Source organism: Garra rufa, chromosome 12 (assembly GCF_049309525.1).
Source record: "Garra rufa chromosome 12, GarRuf1.0, whole genome shotgun sequence".
NCBI lineage: Eukaryota > Metazoa > Chordata > Actinopteri > Cypriniformes > Cyprinidae > Garra > Garra rufa.
In genome coordinates, this window is record NC_133372.1 from 13,675,525 (window position 1) to 13,703,276 (window position 27,752).

The window sequence follows — 27,752 nt, forward strand, 5'->3', positions numbered from 1 at the left end:
GATATTTACCTAATATCCTAAAGCTTTTTGGCATAAAAGAAAAGTAAATAATTTTGACCCATACAATGTATTGTTGGCAATTGCTACTTAAGACTAGTTTTGTAATCTAAGCTAAAATAGTCAAAATGCATTATCATTTGGTTAATGTTTTAAGCCTTTCAAGACCATTTTGACTGAACACCAAAAATTCTACTACTTTTGGTACTGGGTCTTTTAAGACACATTTTCAGAGACTTATGAGTTTATCAAATTTGCCTACTAACTTTTTGTTTATATATTTAAAATTATTTTAGTTTTGTTTAGTTTTGTTGTTGTTTAATTTAACTTTGGAAAGTAGTTGGTTAAACTTTATTTTGATAGTCCACTTAAAAGATTCTACTTACTATAAGTAACTTTGCAACTACATGTCAATTAATTCTCATTAATAAACTACAGTAAATGTCTACTAACTCTAAGAGTGGACTGTTAGGTTAGGTTTAGGGTTAGTAGAATAAGTTGACATATACAATTACTAAAAATATTCAGATCAAGATTAATATTTACTTAGATTTTTTTCTTTGTTATACATATCAAATGTCTCATATTTCATCTGAAGCATGCTCTTTTGACAGTTTTTAGGTAAAACATTCAATAAGTTGGTGGAATGGTGCAACTATGGGACAAGCATAATTTTGGGGTAAAAATATATAAATAACTTTCACATAATAACTAATAATCATTTTTACTTAATAATTCCATCATAATATTATCAATATTAATTAATAGTTCATGTATTTTTGGTTTGATTTTTGTCTTAATTAAGATGGTGTGGGGAAAGAGTAAATCAATAAAATCTACACAAATGTAATATTATAAAAGTAGCAAATTTAAGAGTTTTAATGTGACCTTGATATAACAAAAATAAAAACAAGTTATTAGTTTGAGTAAAAAAAAACAACTGTGTCTGAAGTTGAACACTGATATATAAATTGATATATTTGTCATTGCATGTATTTGTCATATTAATTGCAAAATATCTATTTAAGTGACTGTATAGATATGTGTGTCATTTGGCTATGTGTTCCAGTAAGTACAGTGTGTGTTTATGCAGTAGAGGGGGAAGTGTTGTACGGTAGTTGGGCCCCTGTGTATTGAAAATGAACCGTGTCACTTGGTAAACAATCCTAATTAAGAGCGTCATTGTAAGACTCCCTCTGACCCACACTCTCTTACTGTTTGTTTGTTGTTATTGTTCATGCTAATTAGCTCTAATCTCTCTCTCTCTCTCTCTCTCTCTCTCTCTCTCTCTCTCTCTCTCTCTCTTTCGTTCCCTCTTTCTCTCCTTCTCTCTTTCCCAGTGTGATATGTAATTCCTACAGCCAGCCTCAGATTGTGTGTGTTTGCGGGTGTAAGGGTGATGGAACACAATGGGACTCCACGGGGGGAAGGGACTCTGTATATGTGTGTGTGTCACGGTGGAGGTCTTCTCCATTCATTGTCTAGCTGTACAATGATTTGCCTCACAAGTGAACAGCCATTAATAAGGCAGCGATATGTGTAATAGCACTCTCCAGTAATTGTTCTACGGAGAGAAAAGGGACGAGAGAGAGAGAGAGAGACAGGCCTCATCCCCACACCCCCATGCCCCCCACTGGGACTCCCTCGTCATATCTCTGACACTAGGAACATGTTAACTAATAGCTAATTAAAACACATTATTAATGAATAGCCAGTGCAATGAGATATGGGAAGCAGGCTGAATTAAAACATATCCTGCCGTTCTTGACAACAGCAACCTGAGGAATTCGTCAGGGCCACTGTGCCAGGCGTACCTTTCAGCCCGAGTAGGCGGAAATTTTTCGGTGTGCTGGTTGGTTAAAGCCCAAGGCAGAGTACCGAATAATGTTGAATTGGGTTTGGAGGATTGGTGGTCCCAGTGTTCATGTTCTCCATCGCTTAATTCTGGTATTGTGCTATTGCTGAGCTACAATAGTTTCCAGCTTCCATTTAAATCACATTAAATTTATATAAAAAAACATTAAAAGTATTACAGTGTTTTTTCTGTTGTTGTTTTGACTTGCAGTTATGCAAATAAGTAAAAGTAAGTCACAATACATTATTATATACCATTCAAAAGTTTAGGGAAATAAAGATTTTAAAGAAAAATATAGCTGCAAGCAGCGATGACGGGCCCAATCCCCTAGAGCCACCGCCATCCCAGTGGCTTTAGGGAAACAATATACAGTTAAAGCGGGTGAATATAAAAGGACTAAGTCAAATTTAAATAAGCCACATTTACTGCAGACTGAGAACCACAACAGTCACATCCATGAGATTGTGTAAAATTCAGATGAATGTCATGTCATAGAATGTCATAGGTCATATCAAATAAGTGTCAAAATATTATTTGCAGCACAAAAAAGTCCACATGTGTGTATCTTTAGGTATTTTATATGTTATTATTAGCATAATTATTAAACTAATTTTATTTTATTTTGTTAGTGCCCTACAAATGAACTGGTTCTGACAAGAGGATAAAGCTTACGATATTTCTAACTATCTATATATCTATCTATCTATTTACACACATACATTCTTGCATATGTGGTTTACCGGGACTGTCCATAGGCGTAAAGGTTTTGCCACTGTACAAACTGTATTTTCTATGGCCCTACCCTAACCTACTCCTTACACAAAACTAAATGCAATTTTTGAATTTCAAAAAACACCATTTAGTATGTTTTTTAAGCCTTTTGGTTTACGGGGACACAGGAAGTGCCCTCATAAACCATGTTTATGTTGTAGTACACATGTCATTATACACATTTGTGTCCTCATCAACCATATATACAGAACACACACACATACTACATTTATTGATCATTGGACTTATCTCTGATCTCTCTGGCTGTGTGGCTGTGTATATGTGTGTGTGTCTTTGTAGTTGACCATTGAAGCCTGTCTGTGTGGAAGTGTGTCGGCCTGTGGCACTGAGACGAGATAGAGTCATGGCAGAGAGGAAGATGAGGTCAAGACTGGGGTTCAGGATCAGCCATTAAAATCCAACATTAAAGTCAGACATAGAGTCCAGGAAATAGAATTACAGGCCGCTTCCTGTGAGTTAGTGTGTGCACCTATGAGGATTGGAGGTCAGGGCAGGTCATTCACGCCCTACTGAATGCCCACTGAGGCTTGTCTGTTTTAAAAGTGCTCCTGTGGCCCAACATATTGCTGCACTCACACAGGCACGTTTACTTTTTTTAATTTCACAGTTTAAGCCCTTCTATAAAGGTTAATACATAGTAATAACACGATAATAACATATTAATAGCTACATTTGTGTTGTATGCTGAATACGCTGCGAGTTAATTTTATAATATTGTGCATAAAGCCTCACTCTGCACATAAAGTGGTCAGGATTTGACTCTTCTTATTGATTTAATTAGATTTTATTTATACATTGTTGCTGAATATTAATTATTCACAGTAGTACTGTTTTTACTGCAGTAAATGCAGCCTTGGTGAGCAGACTTATTTCAAAAACATTTAATAAAAAAGGACCAACACTAAACTGTTAAACAGTAGAACATAGACAGGGTTTGATTTTAAAGAGTAATTCGTCTGAGAGTTATTTTATTTCTCTGAGTTATTACCTTAAAGGAAAAAAAGTAGGAAATTTACTCTGATTTACTGCGCTTCTTTGTGAAAAACACATTCTTGTTCAATTCAGATGTGCAACACAAATTTAACAGGGGAACAGGGAAAACTAGTCCTTTAAGAATAGGTCTTCATTCATTTCTTGTATTGTTTGGATGCTGAATAATTCATTCAGGTATCTAGCATTTCTTCAGAATACTCTATTTAGTCTTTTCAGACTGTTCAGTTTTTGTTCAAAAACTTTTTTTGAATATGTTTGGTCAAATCAGACTTGTTCTGAGAAGGCTGTAAGATTTCCTCACTAGCATTTCTTCACTAGCTCTATACAGTTTCTGGTCTTTCAACTCTTCTGACTTACAGACCTTTATATGCTCATTTTGATTGCGAATAACATGTAAGCCTCTCTAACCAGATCTGTTCAGCAGGTTGTCAGGGTGAAAACATGGCAAAGTGCTTTGAGAAGACATTCAGGTTAGTGTCAGGAAGAAAAAAAAATACAGGACACAGCAGAAGGAGAGCAAACGTTCAGTGACTGCTTCAACACTGCCACTCTGACCTGCTCTGTGCATATATTACAGACCGCCTTTAATGATGGGGTTAAAAGCGTGACAGCCGAGAGATGCTGCATAATGACGACTCAGCACTTACAGAGGACACTTCTGCAATCCTTCTTAGCCTGCCTGTCCCATGCCAGCAGCACACACACACATACACACCACTAAACAAGCCCAGATATTTATCATTTTTGGGTGGTGTTGGATTATAGAGATGCTCATGTAGAGACAGTTTGACAGAGTGAGAGGAAGAAGAGAAAGAGGGATGGGGGAAGGGAGAGAGAGAGAAAGTAAATGATGGCTGTCAAGAAGTCCTGGAAAATCCATCTTGAATACTGTGTAGCAACAAGGACATGAGCAATACGCTAAAAAATGGTCGTACACAGGTTAAGCTAAGCTGTTGACATTAAGAAGATGTGATTAAATGTCTTGGCCTGTTTACAACTCGTATTACCAGGTGTCTCAAATGCATCTCTGGTGACCACTGATCAGTCTCTGATTTCATGGCTTGATTCATCACTTAAGGGAATATTGGTATATTAATAATTAATCTCAAAATAGTGTTTTGTTTCAATAAAAATCAACACAGTTGTTATTAAAAATCCTGTTTTGAGTTAAACAAGATTAATGCATAAATCTGATCTTTAGTTACCCGGGAGCCTTTTTTCCATTTTGGAGCTGGAAACAAAAAGGAGTGTTTAACACTCTTTAACTCTTTTGGTATGCATAGTATAACAATAATAAGAAACCTGCATCTAATTGCTTTATTATAAAATCTTAAACCAGCCTAAACCTAATCAGGTCTGTTTTTAGAGGCGTTTTGAACACTTTTCAACTAGTCATGCTGGAAGACCTGCTGGCTGCCTGACTAATAATAACAATAACGAATTCTATATTGAATAAATGCTATTCTTATACCTTTTAATTAATCAGAGAATCCTAAGAAAAAGTATATCAGTTTCCAAAAAATATTAAACAGCACAATTGTTTCCAACATCGATAATAAATTACCGTATTGTCAATGAATAAGAATGATTTCTGAAGGATCATGTGACGTTTAATACAATTCAGCTTGCATCACAGGAAAAAAAATATATATTTTTAAGTATATTAAAATAGAAAACTATTATTTTAAACTGCAATAATTTTTCACAATATTACAGTTTTCCCCCCACTGTATTTTTAAAAGCAGCCTTGATAAGCATAAAAAACTTAAATAACTTAAATAAAAAAAAAAAAAAAAAAAAAAAAATCTTTTTATACAACAGTTCTTTCTGGTCTTCGAATCTGATTGACTGAGAGGAGTGTGATATTCAAGTGATGTTGGAACTCCAACCATTTCAGTGTTTGTGTCACTCCGCTTGTAGTATTTCCAACCTGGTCTTGTGACAAAATACGAGCCACGAAATACATAACAATAAGTACATATCACTGCCGTTTCCAACAGAAATGAAAACTAGAGGTGATAAAACAGTGAGCGCTTGTAATAGTTTTCAGACAGTTACAGTATGATTAAAGCTTCATAATGTTTCACTTTCTGATGTTCTAACAAATAATGCTACCTATCAGATTATGCTACCAACACTGTATTTTTAATACTGTAATACTGATATTACTGCTGGAAACTGCAGTGATACATACTTATTGGTAAGGTTTTCGCATCTCACAAAAAAAGTTTCCACAGATATGTTTTCGTCATAAGAGACCAGGTTTGGTATTTCTCACAGCGAGTGTCATGGTGGACAGCCAAATCCACTATAATTTAGTAATATTGTTTCTGTGTCACAGAATGTAGTTTTAGAGTTTTTTAGGTGAGAATGTACTAGTTTAGAGTTTTGTGTTTAGAGTTGGGCGTCAGCAGCCGTTTAGCGCTTATGAATCCACCGAGAGCAGCCTTGCCTCAGCCAGATCTTCTGGAATTTGCCACTGGCTTCGATGTATCTATAGTGGTTAAGTGTGAGGTATAGTTAATTTTGGGTAAATCTTAACAGGCAGTCTCTGGTCTCAATAATCTATAATTTGTTTCAAAGCAAATAGTTTTGGCTGAGGGCAAACTCTTATCACAATATATTTTATGTAAATGTAATTCTGTATATCAGAGTGATGCCTTCGTTTTTTGGTTACATTAATCTTCCATTAGATGACAACAAGAGACTGTTTTTATGCGTGAATCAGCAGTGAAGACTTTTTATATTAAAAGTGACTTGTAAACTAGGAAGTTATTTTCTACTTTCAACAGCACCTTCTAAGATGCAGCCAACAAATGCATTTCCTTAATACATGAAAAGATAGTACAACAAAGATTTCCTCAGCGGACATTCAAAAAAAGTTTTATTGTGAATATGAAATTGATCTAAGGAATGAATGCTGTATCAGATGCAAATGCACACTGACTCAGTTCATCTCTCTCTCTTGAAATACTCTCCTCTACTTAATACAGTAAGCTTTTAATACAGTAATACAATAAGTTTCAATGAAGCAACTCAATGTTCCTTCGTTACTAGTTCTAAAGTGACGTTTTTGAATTAGTAACAGAGGCTCGGGCTGAGCTATTAAACTGCCTACTTGAGATTTGAATCCATGGTGGAAGGAAGTAATTCTCACATAGGGGGTTGTTAAAGACACTCCTTTGTTGTTTCTTATGTGCCTCTGAACTGTTGTATAAATGCAATCACACTCGTAGCCATGCTATATGGCTGTATATTAATGCTTTAAATTTTTGCACTATTTTATACAATTAGATGGCCAGTTAATAAATCTCTTTGTGATAAATATTGCAAACAACTTGATATATGTATTAATGATTACTGAAATGCTCATGCATTGAAGAGTTAAGTCATTTTAGTTTAGTTTGTTTGTCTAGGCATAATTTTATTTACAATTTAAACTGGTAAAAGTTACATATGTGTTTTGTTGCCTTTCAGGTCTGATTTAGTGGCAGTATTGAGGGGAAAAAAACAATGTGATGATCCTACCAGTATGACTGTTACAACAGACTCTAACAACAGTGACAACATAATTTTTGACGCAGTCATGTGAGTATTTGACCTTCAGATGATGTCAAGGACATTAATGTCCGGGACACATTAACATTTACACTGCAATTAGATGTGGCCACATGTAATCCCTACCACCTCCAAAATCGTTTGAGTGATCCAATGTGTTTCCACTTTGTACCTCATTTACACTTGTGTTTAGTGTAGTCCACTTGTGATCAGATCAGACAGATGTTAATTCCAGGTGTAAATGAGGTCCTAGCGTCTTACACACATAAAACCACCCAGAAATCAGGCGTTCTTTGTCAAACGTTAAAAGATTTCACATCCATGAACAAGCAGACACAAACACCATATTTCTCTCACTCACACGTACACCAACACAAGCAGACTTTAGGCAGATTGATGTGGGTGTTGATCAGTAAATCCATTCCTCCCTCACGTGGATCCATACAGCTCTGCTCAGCACTATATGCGCTACGCCTGCTCCGTAGGGTCAAATGTCACGCTGTCTGTCCGCCGTCCCCACAGTAATCTCTCCCTCCCCGGGCGCTGCCGCCACAACTATATTAAATCACATCTGACACACCTGAAGCTCCATCTCTTCATCCATATTTCATCTCTCTCCATTTTAATAGCACAGCACTTTTTATCTTGATGTATTTATTAACTGCTCTCTGCAAAAAAAAAAAAAAAAACTTTGGTGAGGAGACGAGAGGGTGAAATGAGGAAGGTTTGACAAGTTTATGGAGTAAGAACAATGCCTGTTCATTACATAGTGTGTGTGTGTGCAGCACTTGGCAGGTGCTTTTGGGAAGGTGTTAGTGTGGAACGTCTCTGGTCGATATCGTCCTGAGCACCTATAACTTTAGTTCTGGGCATTGACAGATTGCAAACTGGAAAATGTAAAAGGTAATGGAAAGCTAAATTATTTAATTGTGTGGGTCAATAGCAAACAAGTGTGTCCATGATAAAGAAAAGGAAAACATTTTTACAAAGCAAAACAAAACAAAAACTGTAAAATGTTTTCTGTACAGTTCAAATATATACTTAGCTATAATAGATATTGTTTATTTATAATAGAAGTAGTGTTTATTTTTATTATCCATTTTTTCCAAGTTCTTACGAGTTTGAAACAACATGACAGAATTTTCATTTTTGGGTGAACTGTCCCTTTAAACGGTACCTGTTTATCCATCCAATGCACTAGTTCCAGCTAATCACTGAAAGTGCCATTTATAATTGTCATAAAAATATTTTTGACAGATATCCAAAAAAAAATTACTATTTTGTCAGGATCAACAGAACTGACTTGTGCCTCACTGCTGTTCCTCTGGCTTTATTTTTAGTCTTCTTTGTTTTTCTGCCAGCAGTCATCTATTCAGAAGTTATGACTAAAGATGTGTGTGTGTTTTGAGAGGCAGTCAGAGTAAGTTTTACAGTGACTGAGTGAGTATATCAGCAATAGAACTGCATTGAAAAGATCTTTGTATCTTGTCTTCTACAGAAACCCATAAATTGGTCTATAAATTAAAGGCTGTCCAGCAGTGTAGCAAAGCCAAGGTCTGGACAAGCACTATTATTCAGGACCTGGACCAGAACACACGCAGTGGGAAACCTCTTCTTCACCATGTTTTAAAGGCAAATTGTCATTAATTACCCACCCTCATGTTGTTCCAAACCCGTAAGACCTTCTTTCGTCTTCTGAACACAATTTAAGATATTTTTGATGAAAAATGCACGTTTACAAGAGTACCCCGACACAAGTGTGTGGCGGCACAGCAAGTGTCATAGCGGACACCCAAATCCACTATAATTTAGTAATACTGTTTCTGTGTCACAGAATTTTTAAAGTTTTTTAGGTGAGAGTGTATTTGTTTAGAATTGTGTTTTCGAATATGTGAGCTCCAGGGCGTCAGCAGCCGTTTAGTGCTCATGAATCTGCCGAGAGCAGCCTTGCCTCAGCCAGATCTTCTGGAATTTTCCACTGGCTTTGATATATCTATAGTGGGTAAGAAATTGCCCTTAATACATAAAAAAATAGTGCAACAAAGATATCACTTTTCAAGAGTACCCCGACATGAGTGTGTGGCGGCGCTGACCCAGATCAATAGATTTTAATAGCTTTCATGCAGCATTCATCTTTCGCCGTGTGTAAACAAGGAATGTAACGGCACACACAAAAAAGTATTCTCATAGCTTCGTAAAAATTACAGTTGAACCCCTGATGTTACATGGACTGCTTTGTCGATCATCTTGGTATTTTTCTGGGCCTTGAACGTGGTAGTACCCTTGCTGTCTATGGGAGGGTCAAAGACCTCTCAGATTTCATCAGAAATATCTTAAATTGTGTTCTGAAGATGAACGAAGGTCTTACGGGTGAGTAATAAATGACAGAATTTTTATTTTTTTGGTGAGCTAACTCTTTAATGTGCCTTATATGTTTTTTATGGCTTAAAACATTTTAAATATGGTCATGATAAAAACAGTATTTTACCTCAGATCTATAATGATGGCAACGCAGACATGTGAAGTGAGAGTTACAGTTGGAGACAGATCACCAGATCTTCTGTGACATTCTAGTCAATACTGATTGATTGATTGATTGATTGGATTAACCACTAAGGATTTTAATCACTGATCAATTTCCATTTGCCACAATCAAAGGCCTAATAGAATCCTAATGGAATGTATAAGATGTAATCTGTAAGAAATCTATGTGATCAAGAATGTGTAGGTGTGTTTTTAAGGGGCTCTAGTCGCACTCCTGTCTATTATGGTGACCTAGATGGAGATAAAACATGATAGGGGAAAAAAAAAGTTAAAATTTAATGTTAAAATGTGTTTTGTTGATGTTGTTGTCTTGGTATTGGTGCCTTGATATTGTAGGCTAAAATATTGCAGTTTTTTTTTTTTTTTTTTTTATTCATTATAAACCAAGCAATATTGTAAATGCATAGATTATGGCAGAATTTTACGTTTAAAATAGGTAATGTCTCTAATGCAAGTCTGAATTTGGAATCTGAAATAAATAAAGGGGCAGTCATGGCCTAAGAGAGAGTTGGGCTTATAACCCTAATGTCGCCGGTTCGATTCCCACACCTGCAGGAATTGAAGGTGGGGATTGTGAATGAACGGCACTCTTTCCACCTTCAATACCATAACTGAGGTACCCTTGAGCAAGGCACCAAACCCCCAATTGCTCCCCAGGCGCTGGAGCAATGGCAGAGCACCAGTTTTGAGTTTGGTTACTTTACTTGACAATATGTCACAACTTTTCTTTAAATAAATAAAGCTTATATAGCTTAGATGAAGATTTCAACTTTAACTTTTTAAGATGTTTTTTTTTTTAACAATTGTGTTAATTGATGTTTCTTTATAATTAAATCATCACTGTATTCATAAAATGGTTACATTATTATATTTGTGCTATTGCATTATATCACTTCCTGGAGAATGATGTCATTCTGGGACTGGTTAAAAGGATATTACAAAAGCCTAACAGGAAGTGACATGCAATTAGGGACAATTCTTTAAAATAATAATTGTGGATTAAAAAATTAATATAGCTGCAAGCAGCGATTACCAGGGTTAAAACACTTTAAGGCATTTAAGCATGAATAAAAAAAGACATTACATATGATTTATCAAGCCTGTCACAATCTAACTCAATGTTAAAAAAGCATTTTTCGCAAATCCATTTACCATAGAAATATGATGATCTTTTAACATAAATGACTTTTATAGTGTCAGCTGTGGTCTGGTCTCCCTAAAACTTTGCATGTTTGTTCAGAATCACTTGTCGCATGTGCTCACCAGGATTTGTGAAGTTTTGAGTTTCATTTAGGCTTTATAGGCTTTGGGGTATTTTTGGACAGGCCTCTTTTCTAAATGACTTCGTTATGCTGTAAGTTTCAACTTTTTTATTTATTTATTTATTTATTGATAATTATTGACCTAGAGAGTTTAGAGAATTGTACTGCAGTGTTTTTTTTTTTTTTTTCCAGATTGAGCTTCGAACGATTTGGCGTCTCTTTGCGAAGGAGAGTCAAAGTTCAACTTTTTTTGTATAATTATTGATATTCACTCGTCAGAGAATCTTTGTGCACTGGTTTGGTTCCGGTTAAGTGAAAAACCTATAGTACGCAAAAGTAGGTTTTGCAAAAAAAAATTAATTTTGCCCAGCATGATGGACAAATCCTGTGGTGAACAATTTAGGAGTTATGAGCGTTTTTGTACTTTTGATCGCTGTAGTGCCCCCATCAGGCCGATTGGGACGAGCCTTGGTGACGTTGTAGACGGTGTGAGTACTACCATCCCTCCAAGTTTCAAGTCTCTGTGACTTACAGTTTGGTCGGTTTTACATGGAGATTGCTGATCCGTGTCCATATTAACAATTACAATAGGGTTTCAGCTCTACATGCTTGAACCCCTAATTACAGTGTTTAACAGTTAACATTTTGAATAGAGAAAGAATTACAGAATAAAAAAAATCTATATTTCTTGTGAATTTGCAGGTTTTCAAGATACATACTGTATGATGGGGACATGAAAATGTTCTGCATAATGGAAATGATCCTAATGATTCAATGGAAAAAAAAAATGAAATTACTTGAGTTTTTTTTTTTTTTTTTACAAGTTTTAGACAAACACTTTGCCTTTTTACCTACAATAATTGTGCACCCTAATTATACTTGATGTTTAGAAGTTTCATTCAAAATCCTGTGGCTCAGCAGTCTGAGAGGGCATGTGTCAGTTTGAATTGGCATGATGATGCTTGTATGTTTGTGCTAGTGTGCATTATACTTTGCTCTACGACACTGTTGCGAACCCTATTGCTCTCGTTACATCTTTTCATCAACTCTGACAGACACTTCTGTCCGCTGTGCTATTTTCTCACTCTCCTCTCATCCTGTCATCTTCCCGCTCTCTCTCTCTCCCCCTCTCTGTCTCTCTGATCACTCTGTTGCTCTCTGCTGTTGTCAAAAACAGTCAGCAGGGGGTTCTGGGAAGAAGCAGGCTCCTGCTGGCACTGTGACTCACCGGTGAAGAGAGGTCGACCAGACGAGTTGTGTATGTATGTGGATATGCACATGTGCAGTGGAGATCAGAGCAAAATGCTGGGCCGACCCACTGTGGCTAATACTCACAAACAATCATCATAACAATGCCCAGAAAGGGCACATGCAGGCACATATTTGTTTTTCTACCAAAGTAGGGACTTTCCATTGACTTCTATTGTTTTTATACAGAGCTAAAGATGTTTTCTATCCTATAACCCAGTACCTGTAAACACGTGTACCGTTTGGTCGATAGCATGACTGAGTAGCTCATCTTTTTTTCATGGCTGAGTTGAAAGAATGATCTAACTCATTAACAACTGTAAATAAACAGAAAAAAAATCACTGATTTGAGTCCATGTACTACAACAGTATAAATGTACCTCTTTAGGTTTGATTCCGTGGCCCTAATTGACATTTTTTCACTCTAAAGGAGTTTTATTCATTCAGAACCCCTTGTTGTTTTTGTACTGCAAAAGCTCTGCTTGTACAGCTCTTATTAAATTATAACTTACATCACTGGATAGTTTCATTTGCATCATATTTATAAAATTAGCATTGCACAGAGAGAAGGCAGCTGATGTAACACAGAATAACTGAAAATCAATTCACACAGGCATAGTAATATTTTATAAGTGTCTCTTTTTTGGACAGTAATGTGATACAGATTCTAAGTTGTTCAGCTCTGTCCCTTTCTTAGATGCTAAATCCCACATCAGTTGCTGGAGATTTCAATTTTCTAACACTTTGGCAAAAGCAAATAAATCTATTTTGACACTTAGTAAACAAGGCATTGATACATACATTCTTCAGATTAATGTAAATGTAAGTAAACAGAAGCACCCTGCTGGAAGTGTGTGTGCATACATGTCATTCCATCATTCTGTGCATGCCATGCTGTGAGGGTTTGTGGAATGCAGCCATATTTATCTTCACACAGCTTTCAAGGCTTGATGAACTTTTGAAAAAAAAAAGTTTAAAATTTAATAGCGTGACAGTTGGAGAGAAAAACATTCATATTTTATAACACATTGTCTGCAAATATAGAAATAAACTGGTTCTGGTGTTTCATCATGTAATGAATTTGACCGTTAAATGCCTACACTGCTCATTTAGCAATACCATGTTCTGATTTAAATATGGAAGGCCATTTCCACCATATTAAAATAAATTACAGTGGGGAAAAAAAAAAATTTGATCCCCCGCTGATTTTGTACGTTTGCCCACTGACAAAGAAATGATCCATCTATAATTTTAATGGTAGGTTTATAGAGACAGAATAGCAACAAAAAAAATCCAGAAAAACGCATTTCGAAAAAGTTATAAATTGAATTGCATTGTAATGAATAAAATAAGTATTTGATCCCCTATCAATCAGCAAGATTTCTGGCTCCCAGGTGTCTTTTATACAGGTATTGAGCTGGAGCACTCTCTTAAAGAGTCCACAGAAGCAATGAATCAATCAGATTCCAAATTCTCCACCATGGCCAAGACCAAAGAGCTGTCCAAGGATGTCAGGGACAAGATTGTAGACCTACAAAAGGCTGGAATGGGTTACAAGACCATCGCCAAGCAGCTTGGTAAGAAGGTGACAATGGAAGATGGAAGAAACACAAAATTACTGTCATTTGCCCTTGGTCTGTGGCTCCATGCAAGATCTCACCTCATGGAGTTTCAATGATCATGAGAACGGTGAGGAATCAGCCCAGAACTACACGGGAAAATCTTGTCAATGATCTTAAGGCAGCTGTGACCATAGTCACCAAGAAAACAATTGGTAACACACTATGCTGTGAAAAACTGAAATCCTCCAATGGGCGCAAGGTCCCCCTGTTCAAGAAAACACATGTACATGCCCGTCTGAAGTTTGGCATCAACTCAACTCGTTGTGTTTGGAGGAGGAGGAATGTTGCCTATGACCCCCAGAACACCATCCCCACTGTCAAACATGGAGGTGGGGGTGTTTTTATGCTAAGGGGACAGAACAACTGCACAGCATTAAAGGGACGATGAATGCCATGTACTGTCAAGTCTTGGGTGAGAACCTACTTGCCCCATTGAAAATGGGTCGTGGACGGGTATTCCAGCATGACAGTGACCCAAAACACATGGCCAAGGCAATAAAGGAGTGCAGGGGCATAGATTTAGGGTGGACGGAGGGGATGTGTCCTCACCAATATCCTCCGACCATTGAAATGTCCCCACCAATAATTTAATCCACTTACAAAAAAAAAAAAAAAAAAAAAAATTGCGCTGTCAACATTAACCTAGACACGCAGAAAGGGATAAATCACGTTCTCTCCTTGAGTCCTCCCGTCCCCAAAACACATATGAACATTTTGATTGGCTGTGCCTTTCCCTGCTATCACGTGAGAGGCTATGGCTGCGTTCAGATACAAGCAGCGCCAAATGCAGTGGATTTTTTTTTCCCGTGCAAGAAGGTGTGTTGGGTGACATACATGTGAGGATGGCGGCAGCAAAAGAAGAAGCTGGACATAAGGAGCTTTTTTTCAAAGAAAAGTGTAAGTCACTTCAAGTTCGCTAGTGAATCCATCAAAGTCCATCAAAGTAACGACAACAGTTAACGTTAATGCTAGTGTTTTTTGGGGTTTTTTAACGCTTTGACGTACATTCATTATAGCAGGGCAGGCTAGTCTGTGAATAAGTACTTAAAACTAACAGCAGATTAAACAGCTAAATGTAAAAGTATAAATATGATCCCTGTCAGTTCTCCTAATCTAATGACGACTATTTGTCAGAAATCAGTCTTGTGAAAGAAACTGCTACATACTAATATTGCCATGGCTAGAATTTTGTTGACAGTTCACCAATAGACAATCCACTTTGCACAAATAGTTTTTTAAAATGCATTCACTGACTTGGCAAACATTAATGATTTGATTCAAGATTTGCACACTAAGACTCAGAAAAAGGGGGGTCGAGTCATAGGTCCCCACCAATGTCCAGAGCAAATCTACGCCCTTGAAGGAGTGGCTCAAGAAAAAGCACATTAAGTTCCTGGAGTGGCCTAGCCAGTCTTCAGACCTCAATCCCATAGAAAATCTGAGGAGGGAGCTGAAGGTTTGAGTTGCCAAACGTCAGCCTTAAAACCTTAATGACTTGGAGAGGCTCTGCAAAGAGGAGAGGGACAAAATGCCTCCTGAGATGTGTGCAAACCTGGTGGCCAACTACAAGAAATGTCTGACTTCTGTGATTGCCAACAAGGGTTTTGCCACCAAGTACTAAGCCATTTTTTGCGAAGGGGTTAAATACTTATTTCACTCATTAAAACACAAATCAATTTCTAACTTTTTGTAAAATGTGTTTTTCTGGACTTCTTTGTTGTTATCCTGTCTCTCACTTTTAAAATAAACCTACCATTAAAATTATAGACTGATCATGTCTTTGTCAGTGGGCAAACATACAAAATCAGCAGGGGATCAAATAATTATTTTCCCCACTGAAAAGTTAAATTTTAAATATTAAAAGATACTAATAAAAAAGACAAAAGTTTGAGATAAGAAGTCATAATTTTGACAAAAAAACAAGTATGACAAAGTCAGAATTAAAAGATAAAGAGGGTAGTTATTTGTCAAAGTTATATAGAGCAATTTCAATTTATGGCATGATTTTGACTTTAATCTCATAATTTAAAACATTGAAATTATGAGGTATTAAATCATAATTATTGCTTACTTTTTTTTCTTATGTTGCAGACATAATTAAGAAATGAAATAAACTCACTTAATAAACAAGTGAACTAACAGTTAAAAGATTAGTTTACTTCTAGAAAAAAAAAAATCCTTATAATTTACTCACCCCATGTCATCCAAGATGTTAATGTATTTCTTCCTTCAGTCGAAAATAATCAAGTTTTTTGAGAAAAACATTCCAGGATTTTTCCTCATATAGGGAACCTTAATGGGGATCAACAGGTTGAAGGTCCAAATTGCAGTTTCAATTCAGCTTCATAGGGCACTACACGATCACAGCTGAGGAATAAGGGTCTTATTTAGCAAAACGATCGATCATTTTCTAAAAAATATATAGAATATACTTTTTAACCACAAATGATCATCTTGCACTAGGTCTGCGATTCTTGTCTGCGACTTCACCCATTACATAATGTGTTATTACATAATCACATTGAAAAGGTCACATGTAGTTAGTTCTTTGTCTGTGTACTTCGGTTCAAAAAGGTATGGTAGGACTAAAAATGTCCATCTCTTTTTCTCCTCCAACTTCCAAATCGTCTGACATCTCTGTTTTACCTTTTTTTTATAAAGGGTGTTTGAATTTCGTTGCACTTTCACTTTCTAAACACTGGGTTGATACTTCCACCTACGTCTTGTGTGACCTTTCCGACGTGACTACATAATGTGTGAAGTATAGCTAGTGCAAGACTAGTATTTGTGGTTACAAAGCATATCCTTTCTTTTTTTTTTTTTTTAGAAACTGACGATTGTTTCACTAGATAAACCATCATACAGAGCTGAGGAAGTCTCATTGAAGTCCAATATATGGATAAAAATCCTGGAATGTTTTCCTCAAAAAGTTTCTTTTTGACATCTTGGATGGCATGAGGGTGAGTAGATTATCAGGATTTTTTTTATTTTGGAAGTGAACTAATCCTTTAGGCAAGTAAAACAAAATTCCAAAACAAGAAAGTGGTGAAGTAAAATATGAATAGAGTGAATATAACGCCTAGACAAGCTAAGTAAAATGAAGTGGCAGTATTAGCTCACATAAGAAAAGCAGACCTGTGAAGTACGACTCATGTTTTATGAGGCAGTTAATCATACGTTAGGCTTCCCCTTCATTGCTCATTACAGTTGGTTGCAAATCATCAGCTTTGTAAAGGCTTATTATTTTAATTATGGCCTTATAGACCCTGTTATTGAATACCTATATTACAGAAGACACACTGAGCTTTTATAGATGACTCTTTATTTGTGCTAGAGTGTCCTCAGTATGTCAAGCAGCGGTGCTCTACATTCCAGCTGCCAAACACAGTGGTACAGTGCTACTAATCTTTCCCGAAGCAAGCCATGAAAGATAATCTGCTGTGTAGCACTGGACTGGACTGCTTAGTCGTTGGGTGCTTGGAAGGATGTGTGTGTGTGTGTATGTGTGTGTGTGTGTGTGTGTGTGTGTGTGTGTGTGTGTGCGTACAGGGGTTTCCTCGAAGACCCTGACGGCAGAGAGCATTACATCCCGACTGAATGAGGTCTCTGTGTTCAGTAGAAACTGCTGAAAAAGAGGAGGTAGAGCTAGGAATGGAACAAGGCAAAAGTGTGTGCACACAAATACTCATTTACGGTGTTCTCGCAAACACTTAAACACACATATATGCGGTCGATATGGTATGAGTCAATGGCTTTGGTCATTAGCTAATTGGAATTTTACTACTTACAATATTCAGGCACAGCGGGGCATCTCCCAAAGGAGAAGAATGTTTATTTTCCAAACAGAAGGGAGAGAGAGAAAGTAAGACGTAAAAAGAAGCATCTGAAATGTTTTGACTTTAAACGCGACTGAGGGGCTTGGAAAGTTTCTCTTCGCTGTTAAAACAGGCCTGCATAGATAAAATGCCTGCACGCAGGTGCACTTTGTACTGTTTCCTCTTCGAGCGCCGGGGGCTCGGACCCTTAGCCCCTCGTTCTCTAGCCTTTGTGTCTCAGGACACCCCCCTCCACCAAAGGCATCTCTCTCTTTCACTCATCTTTTCTCTCCCTCTCTTCTTCTGTGGCGAGTCTCATGAAAGAGAAGTGGTGTGTTGTCGGTGTGGTCGGCTCCCCCGGTGAGCAGGAGGAATGGCTGCGGTATTGATCGACCGGCTCCCTGGAGCTCCCCTTTGGGGGGGTAAAGGGGTGGGGGGACAAAAGGCATTGCCACACGCGGCCACCCCTCAACACAAACACCGTCCCCACGGTAACGCGTACAGAGGACCATCTTTGTTCCGCGCGTCATCAAGCGTTGGCTTTTATTTACCTTCATCTTCTCTCTCTCTGGCTCTTCTCGTGGAGTTCCAAAGATTGTTTTCATTCCTTTGTCTCTTTGAATTGCTGATGCAGAAGTGCAGCGCTGATAGCCTGAAGGTTCGGCGGCGAAGGGGAGATAGGGATGGGGGGATGACGCAGAGATAGAGAAGAGAGAAAGATAGAGTTTTTTTGACTCGGGCCTTGCCTCTTCATTCCTCTTTAGACCTGATGGAGACCATCTGGGTCACCTAACTTCTCTGAGCCCCTCTCAATGGGGCGGCACTCGAGCAATCGGGCAACGTGGGCATGGGACCTGCGACCGGTCGGGTCAGCAGAAGCTCTCAGACAGCTCCGTGCCCGCAGGCAGGCTGAGCTTCTTACGCCCCGCCGCCAGAGCTGTTTAAACAGCCCGAATGATTTACATGCCGGCTTGGATGTGAGCAGCACTTCCATTGATTTCCATCTGCCTGCGCCCCAGTGTGGAGATCACGGCAGCAGGCGTGATGTCATGCAGATGAAGCTCAGATAAACAGCAGCTGAAGGTCACGCTCTCGCTTTTCTCGGGGAACCTGTGAGTGTCCGCTAGACTGGGTGAGCTTTTAACTCTGCAGGGGAGCCATGGAAGCAGGCAGGGAGTTGGCTGACATGAATTGGTGTGAGGGATCACCATAGTATATGTAGGGTCAGATGATGTATTTGAGTGTATTGAAGGGGGCTTTGCAGGAGTACTCACTTCTAAAATCTAATCTGCCCTCAGAGGCAGCATTTTAAGCATTGTATGCCATTGTTTTGGAGTAAATAACTAAAAGTATCAATATTACTAACTTAACTACACTAGTGTGACAATAGTTCTGCTTTTTTCACATTATGTTGCTTTTCAATTTCCATTTTTTATTCTCTCTCTCTAAAGTAGCGTTAATTTTAGAGAATCTGTTTTCCAAAAATGGCCTTTGGTCTCATATGTAGCACTGATAATGGTTCATTCTTGTGAACTGGTAAATTAAAGGGATAGTTCACCCAAAAACGAAAACTCTGTCATTAATGACCCACCCTCATGTTGTTCTAAACTTCTAAGACTTTCGTTCATCTTCGGAAGACAAATTAAGATATTTTTTTAATCCAAGATCTTTCTGACCATGCATAGCAATGCAACTACCACGTTCAAGACCCAGAAAGGTAGTAAAAACATCATTAAAAAAGTCCTTGTGACATTAGTGGTCCAACCATCAACAAATTTTATATGTGCAAAGAAAACTAAAATAATGACTTTATTCAACAATTTCTTCTCTTCATTTTTTTGTTGTATTTAGTACACATTTACATACTCGTTCAAGATTGTAGATTCAAAAAGTACCATCACACTCTCATGGCAGTTCGTAATTTATTTACATTACAGCTAATTGTATATTCACTCATATGAATATTACTACATTCCATGATTTATTTCATATGTTTTCATACAGTCTACATTGGTGTTATTAGTGGACCTTTATGCTTACCTTTTGAAATCATAAATTTTCTTACAAATTCATACAAAAGCACCACCTCATATAATAGTTGTTTTCTCACAGGAATGGTTGAAAATGCAGCTTTGATTAAATTAGTAGTAATATCATTGGTGAAGTTATATTTTTTATTCATTAAAACAAAACTCATATTGCTTCATAAAGTAAGTTTAATGCAGCTTTAAACTGCAATAATAATTAAAATAATTTGTTACATTTATATAGCGCTTTTCTAGACACTCAAAGCGCTTTACAGTGTCAGGGGTATCTCCTCATCCACCACCAGTGTGCAGCATCCACCTGGAAGTAGTGTAACTAGTTTAAGCAAAGGATTTTTGTTCACGCTAGGATATGTAACCATGCTTCTAAGATGCATCTGAAGCAGCATTGTATGTACTGTCCTTTACAGAGAAGACAAACCCAAAATGCATCGTCATGCTCAGTGGGGAAAAAAAAAAAAAAAAAAACCTTCCAAGATGGCAGACGAAGCAAGAGAATGTTGATATATATAGTTGCAATCAAACCCCCCCACTGGCTGCAGTACTTTACAAATACAAGCTGTTCTAAAGATGCAGGACAAAACATCTGGCATATTAAAAGTGATAATGTCAAAATATAATGTAATATTTTTGAGTTGTAGGATTTGTTTAGTAATTATTCAACCCCTATTCAACATTGCTGTTTTTAGTCGCTTATTTGTCTGTATTGTAACAAAATTGTCATAAAACATGATCAAACCTTTAGAAACTCTAGTAGAAAACAGAAGCTTGAGCTTGCACATATATACAGTTAGTGCATACATGTACTGAAATTTGAGTAGGTAAAATGACAAAGTCAACAGAGCTCTCACAAAAACTATGGAGAAGAAATAATTGTATTACTTTAGAAAGTCTAAGGGTATATGTAGACATTAAACGTTCCTAGAGACATTTTATTCCTTAGCTTAAAATGTGTTGTACCAGAAAACCTTTGAGAGTGTTAAAAAACACAATATCATAAAACGAAAGGAAGGAAAACATTTCAATGCAGTGTTTAAGATGAACACAAAACAAGCATGGCTTTCATGTTGGGGCATCTTGCCGAATGCCACTCTTGACCAAGAAGAACATAAAACGCTGACTTAAATATGCTAAAATTCATTTAGGTAGACCTGTGGAGTTCTGGAAGAATGTTTTATGGAGTGATGTGACCAAACTGGAATTTTTTGGACCCATAGATCAGCGGTATGTCTGGTGCAAAACAGGCAGAAACTTATGAGCAGAAAAACATCATCTCCATCATCAAACTTGGAGGTGGATCAGTTCTGTTATGGGGTTGTTTTACTGTTGCAGGAAGTGGAAATCATGATTGTATGAAGGACATCATGGATTCTTTGAACTATCGGGCCATTTTGGCAAGAACTGTGTGCAAAGACTGACGCTAATGATCAATGTACTTTCCTGCAGGACAATCATCTCAAAGTACACATTCCAAATCTACTTATGCTTGATTCAGGCATCAGTCATAGAATGTTCTTGAGTGTCCTGTTTAGTGTCCAGATTTAATTCTCATTGAAAATATTTGGTTGAATACTTTGGTGGCAAAGTGAAAACCAAAGATTATCAGTGATTGAAAAGCTTTTTTAGGCAAGGAATGGGCCAAGACTGCAGTAGAGAGGTGGCGAAAATTTTCGAAGCACTTCCAAACAGCGTTTACTGGTGGTATTAGAGAATAAAATATTCTGCACCAAATTTGACCTTTGGGGGTTGAATAATTTTGAACAGGACAAAACAGAACTTTTTTTTTTTTTTTTTTTTTATTAATCGACATACGTTCTCAGAATTACTCAAATGTGTATTAATAAACTTTTTCTAATAGTGTACTGATGCCTTTGTTGAATTGTTTTTACAAAATTTTGTTCTCTGCGGCAAAATGTCTTGGTCAAGGGAGTTGAATAATTTCGATTGCAATTGTACATATTTTTATATTTAAATATTGGAAATTATTGGTGATAAGTATAATTAAAAATTGACTATCACACCATTAGCTTAGCAAAATGCTAAACATACAACTTTGTATGTGCAAAAAGCTGTTTGTGTGGCACACAAACTTGCTACTAGAGTTCCAAATTAGTCACTTGCAAGGTTTCATGAAAGCTGTCATGGAAGGCAGCTGTTTATGTATAGGCAGGTGGCAACAAAAATAACTGAAGGTATCAAAAAGTTTTCAGTGAAAGATAACATGACATCAGAATTCAGTCGGCTTGCCTGCTTTGGCCTAAAGCAGAGTTCAGGCTGTGTTCCTGTCCACGGATGGGCTTCACTTCTCAAATTTGTATCAGTGGCTGAGCACAGGTGGATGTGAATGGTTTCAGTTTGGGGTGGATCCTACAAGAAAAGGCCATTTTGTAACCCAGCCCATTTTCCTGGCTCACAGCCCTTCTTTAGTATATCAAGCATGTCTGTATTACCGAAACTGGCAGTAAAATGGCACATCTCGCAGTGCTGTTCTAGCAAGCCAAGGGGGTCAATCCCCTCTGCATACACAAGAGCAAAAGAAACCAGGGCAAATGAATTAATGAAACTACTCACTCTGTTTTTTCTTTCCTTCTCCCAGCAGCACAGGGAAGCTGGGAAAATGTAAAAAGACCAGGATGAATTGTTTGTGTTGAGGGGGCATGATAGTGAGGAAGCAGGTTGAGGAGGTGAGGGCAAAGAGCTAAGAGAGTGGAGAAAATTGAAAGACTGCTGGAGATGCAAGGATGCAAATAGCCACAAAACCTGAGAGAGCACTTCCACCCTGCATATATGCAAGGACCTTCAGAAGGAACTGGGGGGATGGGTGGTGTGTTTGCGAGCTAGAGGGTAAGACAGTAAAGGCTGTGAGGATGTTGAAGGGGGGAGGTTATTAATTTTCAGTGTGCAGTAGAATCCAGCTGGTAGCTGCGACTTGCTTTCTGGTGTAATGAAAATGGCCAGAGTGGAAGATAAATGGCTCGTAAAGAGGGACCATTTAAATGCAGTGGGGCCCAATCTGGATGGTGACTAATCTCAGTAACCCCCCTCTTTTTTTCTCCAACTCGTTTATGCATTGCCCCACCAATGGACTCTCTCTCTCTTCTATCTCTCTCCTTTCTTTTCTTCCTATCCCCATTCCCTCCTTTCCCTCCTTCTGCCACGGCTGCTGCTGCTGCTGCTGACGTCCCCATGAATTGTGGTAAGGTCAGAGTTCAAGGCTTGCAGAGAATTATCTTGATTTATGCGGGCGCAGGGCCGGTAGCAGAGCGAGCGTGCCGTCCGCCGCCGGGCCCAACCGGGGCTGCGCGCCTGTTTTACGGCTCCCCAGCGGCAGGGCTGCGGCAGCTCCGTGCACGGCTGGAGAAATGGGCTGCCGCTGCACCTGCCGTTTTTCATCCTTTGCGGGTCGAAGGTGTATGATATATCTCTAAAACGCCTAATAAGTTTCTGAAAAACGTGTTTTTAAAACAAATTGATTTTGATGCTTTATGAGGCCCAAGACCTGCTGCAGTTCTTTGAGAGTGACTGAGCGCGTCCATGCGTGTGAAGGGGGGAGAGAGAGAGAGAGAGAGAATGTAAGATAGGGATTTTCTTCACAGCGTATTGGGTCATCTGACAGCAAAGAACACTACGGAGTACCTGCGGAATGACAGCCATTCACGAGCTGTGATATTTCAAACCACTTTAGCTCGACTTTTTCATGTACAGTGTGCTCCCACACATACAAATAATACCACATCCCATAGTGGCACCATGCTGGTCTGAGGAGCAATTGCTGTACACATCAGGGTGCTCCATTCAGAAATGAATTGGGAATGCATTTGAAAATAAACCTCAGTTCCTGAATTTGAATTGAGGGAGCAAACTTGATGCAAAATTGCAAGAATTTGAATGTTAAAAAGCAGAATTAAAATGAATTGAAATTTAAAGAAATGCGTAGAACTGTATTTTAGTAAGACTGACAAAAACTTGAAAATTACATTTTCAGCAGCCATTTCGTTACACACAATCCTTCAGTTGGTCTAATATGTGACCTAGGACCACAAAACCAGTCATAATTGTATTTTTTAATTGAGATGTATTACATATTTGGCTGAGATACAACTATCTGAGGGTGCAAAAAAATAAAAATATTGAGAAAATCGCCTTTAAAGTTGTCCAAATGAAGTTCTTAACAGTGCATATCTCTAATCAAAAATTAGGTTTTGATATATTTACGGTAGGAAATTTTAAAAATATCTTCGTGGAACATGATCTTTACTTTTAGCATAAAAGAAAAATCAATAATTTTGACCCATACAATGTATTTTTGGCTATTGCTACAAATAAACCCTGTCTACTTATGACTGGTTTTGTGCTCCAGGGTCACTTATGATGATTTGGTACTCTAGAAATGTTTTGTATTATTACCAGTGTTCAAAACAGTTGGGCTGTTTAATATTTTTGTGGAAACCGTGATCCTTTTTTTTCCAGAAATGGAAAGTTCAAATGAACAGCATTTATTAAAACAAAACAGTCTTTCATATAACTTCTGATCAATTTACATATAAATAATAAATAAAAGTACACTCTAAAAAGTGCTGGGTTAAAAAATAACCCAACCATAACCCAGCTGCTGGGTAACTATGGGACAGAACACGCGTTGGGTTGTTTTGACCCAAGTGCTGGGTTAAATCATTTGACCCAACCAGTGGGTCAGATTAACTGTGTTGCTGGGTTAAAAACTACCTAAATATTGGGTTATTTGTTGTCTAATTGCCTTGCTACCTTTATATTTACCAATAATAATATATAAATCACAAAAGAATGTAAAATTATTATTGTTTTTCTGTAATACAGTTACACAACACAAAAAAATGCATCTGTAAATGTCAATTTAATGAGTTTTCATATTTCTTTTTAATACAGTTTTCAAATAGGTGCAGCTGTCACACATTTTGTCCAACCCTTACAGACACAAATAACGGTTTTAGTAGATCAGTTTCTTTTAAACACAAAACTGTAAACAAGGCACACTATATTCATATTCTTTATGTCAACATTGCAGCAGCAGAACACTCAAAAATGAATTATTACCAAATTAGAATCATTCCAAACATTATGCCATTAAAACTTAGCCAAACAAAGAGTCCACCAGACAATTCTTACAATTTAAAACATGTTACAAGTGGCCAAGAAAAAAACCTTTTGCCCTCAAAAACTTCACACATGAAGACTTATGTCCATCAATATGATATACTGCAAGCTGGAGAAATTCCCAGGCAACAAGTCCGCTTCAATGGCATGGCCTGGAACAATGGCGATGGTCTAGAAATGTCGTTGTCTCATCCCAAGGCTCAAATCCACCATGTTGGTCCCCACCTGTTAATTATACGGCATTTAGTCTTGCAACATAACTAACATTTTAAGTTAAGTGTATTTTATGAACATAAACATAGAGGCATGAAATAAATGCTCATTTTGCTTCTCAACTTTTCATACAGTTGTGGTCAAAATTATTAGAACACTAGTATTTTCACCAGCTAAATAAGGCTTTAAGTCAGTGATTTCTCTTTTGCTGTAGTGTGTCAGTAGGAAATATCGGTTTACATTTCCATTCATTTTGCCATTAATTGTGATAATCCAGTGACATTTTTGTTTGCACAACAGCCAGTGGTCCACACAGGATCTGATCTCATCATCATCCAGAAGAACTGTGACAGCGTCTCCAAGATGCTCCAAGAGACCTGCCTGCAAAGCTACAGTACTGTTAAGAGTTAAGCACTTGTCTAAAAATGTCATAAAATGATGCTGTCAAAAATAATGTCATAAATAAATGTTCTTTATCAGTTAACCTTGATTAACTAAATTAAATCAACATTTGGTTTGACCATCCTTTTGCGTTTAAAGCAGCTTTTGCCCTACAGTAGGTGCACTTGCACATAGTTTTTCAGGTAGCTTTGCAGGTAGGTCTCTTGAAGCATCTTGGAGACGTTGTCACAGTTCTTATGGATTTAGTCTGTCTCAGTTTGTTCTGTTTCTTCATGTCATTCCAGACAGACTGGATGATGATGAGATCAGATCTCTGTGTGGAGGATTGGCTGTTGTGCAAACAAAAACCTCACTGGATACACTATTAAAGGCAAAATGAATGTTTGGAAATGTAAACTGATATTTCTTACTGACACACTACAGCAAAAGATAACAAACACTGACTTAAAATATTTTTTTAGCTGGTGAAAATACTAATGTTATAATAATTTTGGCCACCACTGTGTTTATATATATATATACACCCTTATTAGAGCAGAAAACGTAAAACAAAACTTACAGGTTGTACGTCAATGAATGGCCTCCGGGATTCCGTGGTTGTGGGTCTGAAGACCTTTTATCCAGAGTGGGCAGGACTTTGAAAGCACTTTCCCCTTTAGCATCTAAACCATAGGAATAATATGCAAACTGTGAGACATATTTTATAATCAAAACAACAAACTGAAACACTTTCATATGAAGATTTCTTCATTCCTTTAAATAATGCAAATTAATTCCCACCCTCATTCAACTACTCCAGGTTAAGTTTAGGTATGGGGTCAGATTCAGGGATGTAGAATATGCTCATGCAGAATAAGGCATCAGTTTGTGCTTCATAAGTACTAATTGACAGCCAATATACAAGCTAATAAGCAACTAGTTAAGTGTTACTGTACCATTGTATTTACCAGTTGATGTGTGTCAAATACAGTTGCATATGTTTTTTATAGATTGACATATTATAAGAAAAAGCTTACCTTAAGTCATGTCACCTTATCCCTTGCTGAGCACTCGCAAGAATTAGGTCTGCAACTGTAGCCACTTCAAAAAGTCTGCCTCTGGATATAGCTTCCTAAAGTCTTGTGAAATCTGATAAAATCTGAAAAACAAATGTGGTTCAATAAGTTTAAGGTTTATACTGGTCTCCTAGTTTGTAACGCAACACAGGCATTCACTAAAATGTCGTTCACATGCCGCGCCTAAAAACGCGTGAAAACGCAAGACGCGTCGCTTTCTCATTCTTTCCAAAACGCAGCTTGCTCTCACATGGCGTCTGCCGTTGCTAAGCAACCATGTCCCGTGCCTGGAAAAACGAGCTTCCATTATGAGCGTATATAGGCATCTACATCTGAAATAACAAACTTCAGTGCGCAAAAAACACGACATGTGAACGTCCGCATACACCACGAGAGATTAAGTCTAACTTTACATACTGTAGCTAAAACAACATTACATTTAAGTAATAAACAATAGTACATACCAGTCATATTGTGGTTTAACATTATTAAAGTAAGGGACATAGCGTTTTAGCTAATGCAGATAAGTTACCTCAAGGAAAAAAGCGCGAAAATGCTCAACATAAAACATATGGATCTATCGTTGGATTCGGCACGTCGCAGACATTTACTTGAAAAAATATGCCCTTAAAAGATAAATTTTTGTATGGAATTATCTAATTTTGACAAAACATTACAAAGCCATACAGTATGCAGACAGTAAAGGAACTTAACGTTACCCCCGTATTTCTGACCTACTCTTTCCATAAGGCGTTAAAATAAAGGCCAATACTGTAAGTTATACAAATAACACTACACACACACACACACACACACACACACACACACACACACACACACACACACACACTTTATATAACAATAAAGCGATTGTTGAGGCAAAAAAGTACATCGCTAGGGCTAGGCTGCTTAAGTTACAACGTTCGTCATTCACGGAATAAAATGCCAACCCCGCACAGCGACATATCAAATATTGCATTAAACAGTGAAATCAGTGTGCTCTAAAACACAACTTATTAAAAATAAAGGTAAATAATGATATAATCATATTAATTTACCTTATAATCCTGCTTGCTGCGAGGTGCGTGACCGCCTGGCGAGGAGACGAGTGAAGAATCCAGAATGTTCGATGAAGTGAAAAAAATAAACAAACCGGTTGGGTCAAAATAACCCAACCCAGGTGTTCATAGTGAAAGAACCCCTTATAGTCCATTAGAC

General features: G+C 37.5%; 1 long non-coding RNA gene across 1 annotated transcript; it reads right to left on the bottom strand.

The window, feature by feature from the left end:
* Positions 1-24,599: 24,599 nt before the first annotated feature.
* Positions 24,600-26,941, bottom strand: LOC141347491 (uncharacterized). Its single transcript, XR_012357367.1, has 3 exons — positions 26,496-26,941; positions 26,039-26,141; positions 24,600-25,089 (listed from the first exon to the last, which is right to left on the bottom strand). It is a non-coding gene; the product is annotated as an uncharacterized lncRNA (long non-coding RNA).
* Between the last annotated feature and the right edge of the window lie 811 nt (positions 26,942-27,752).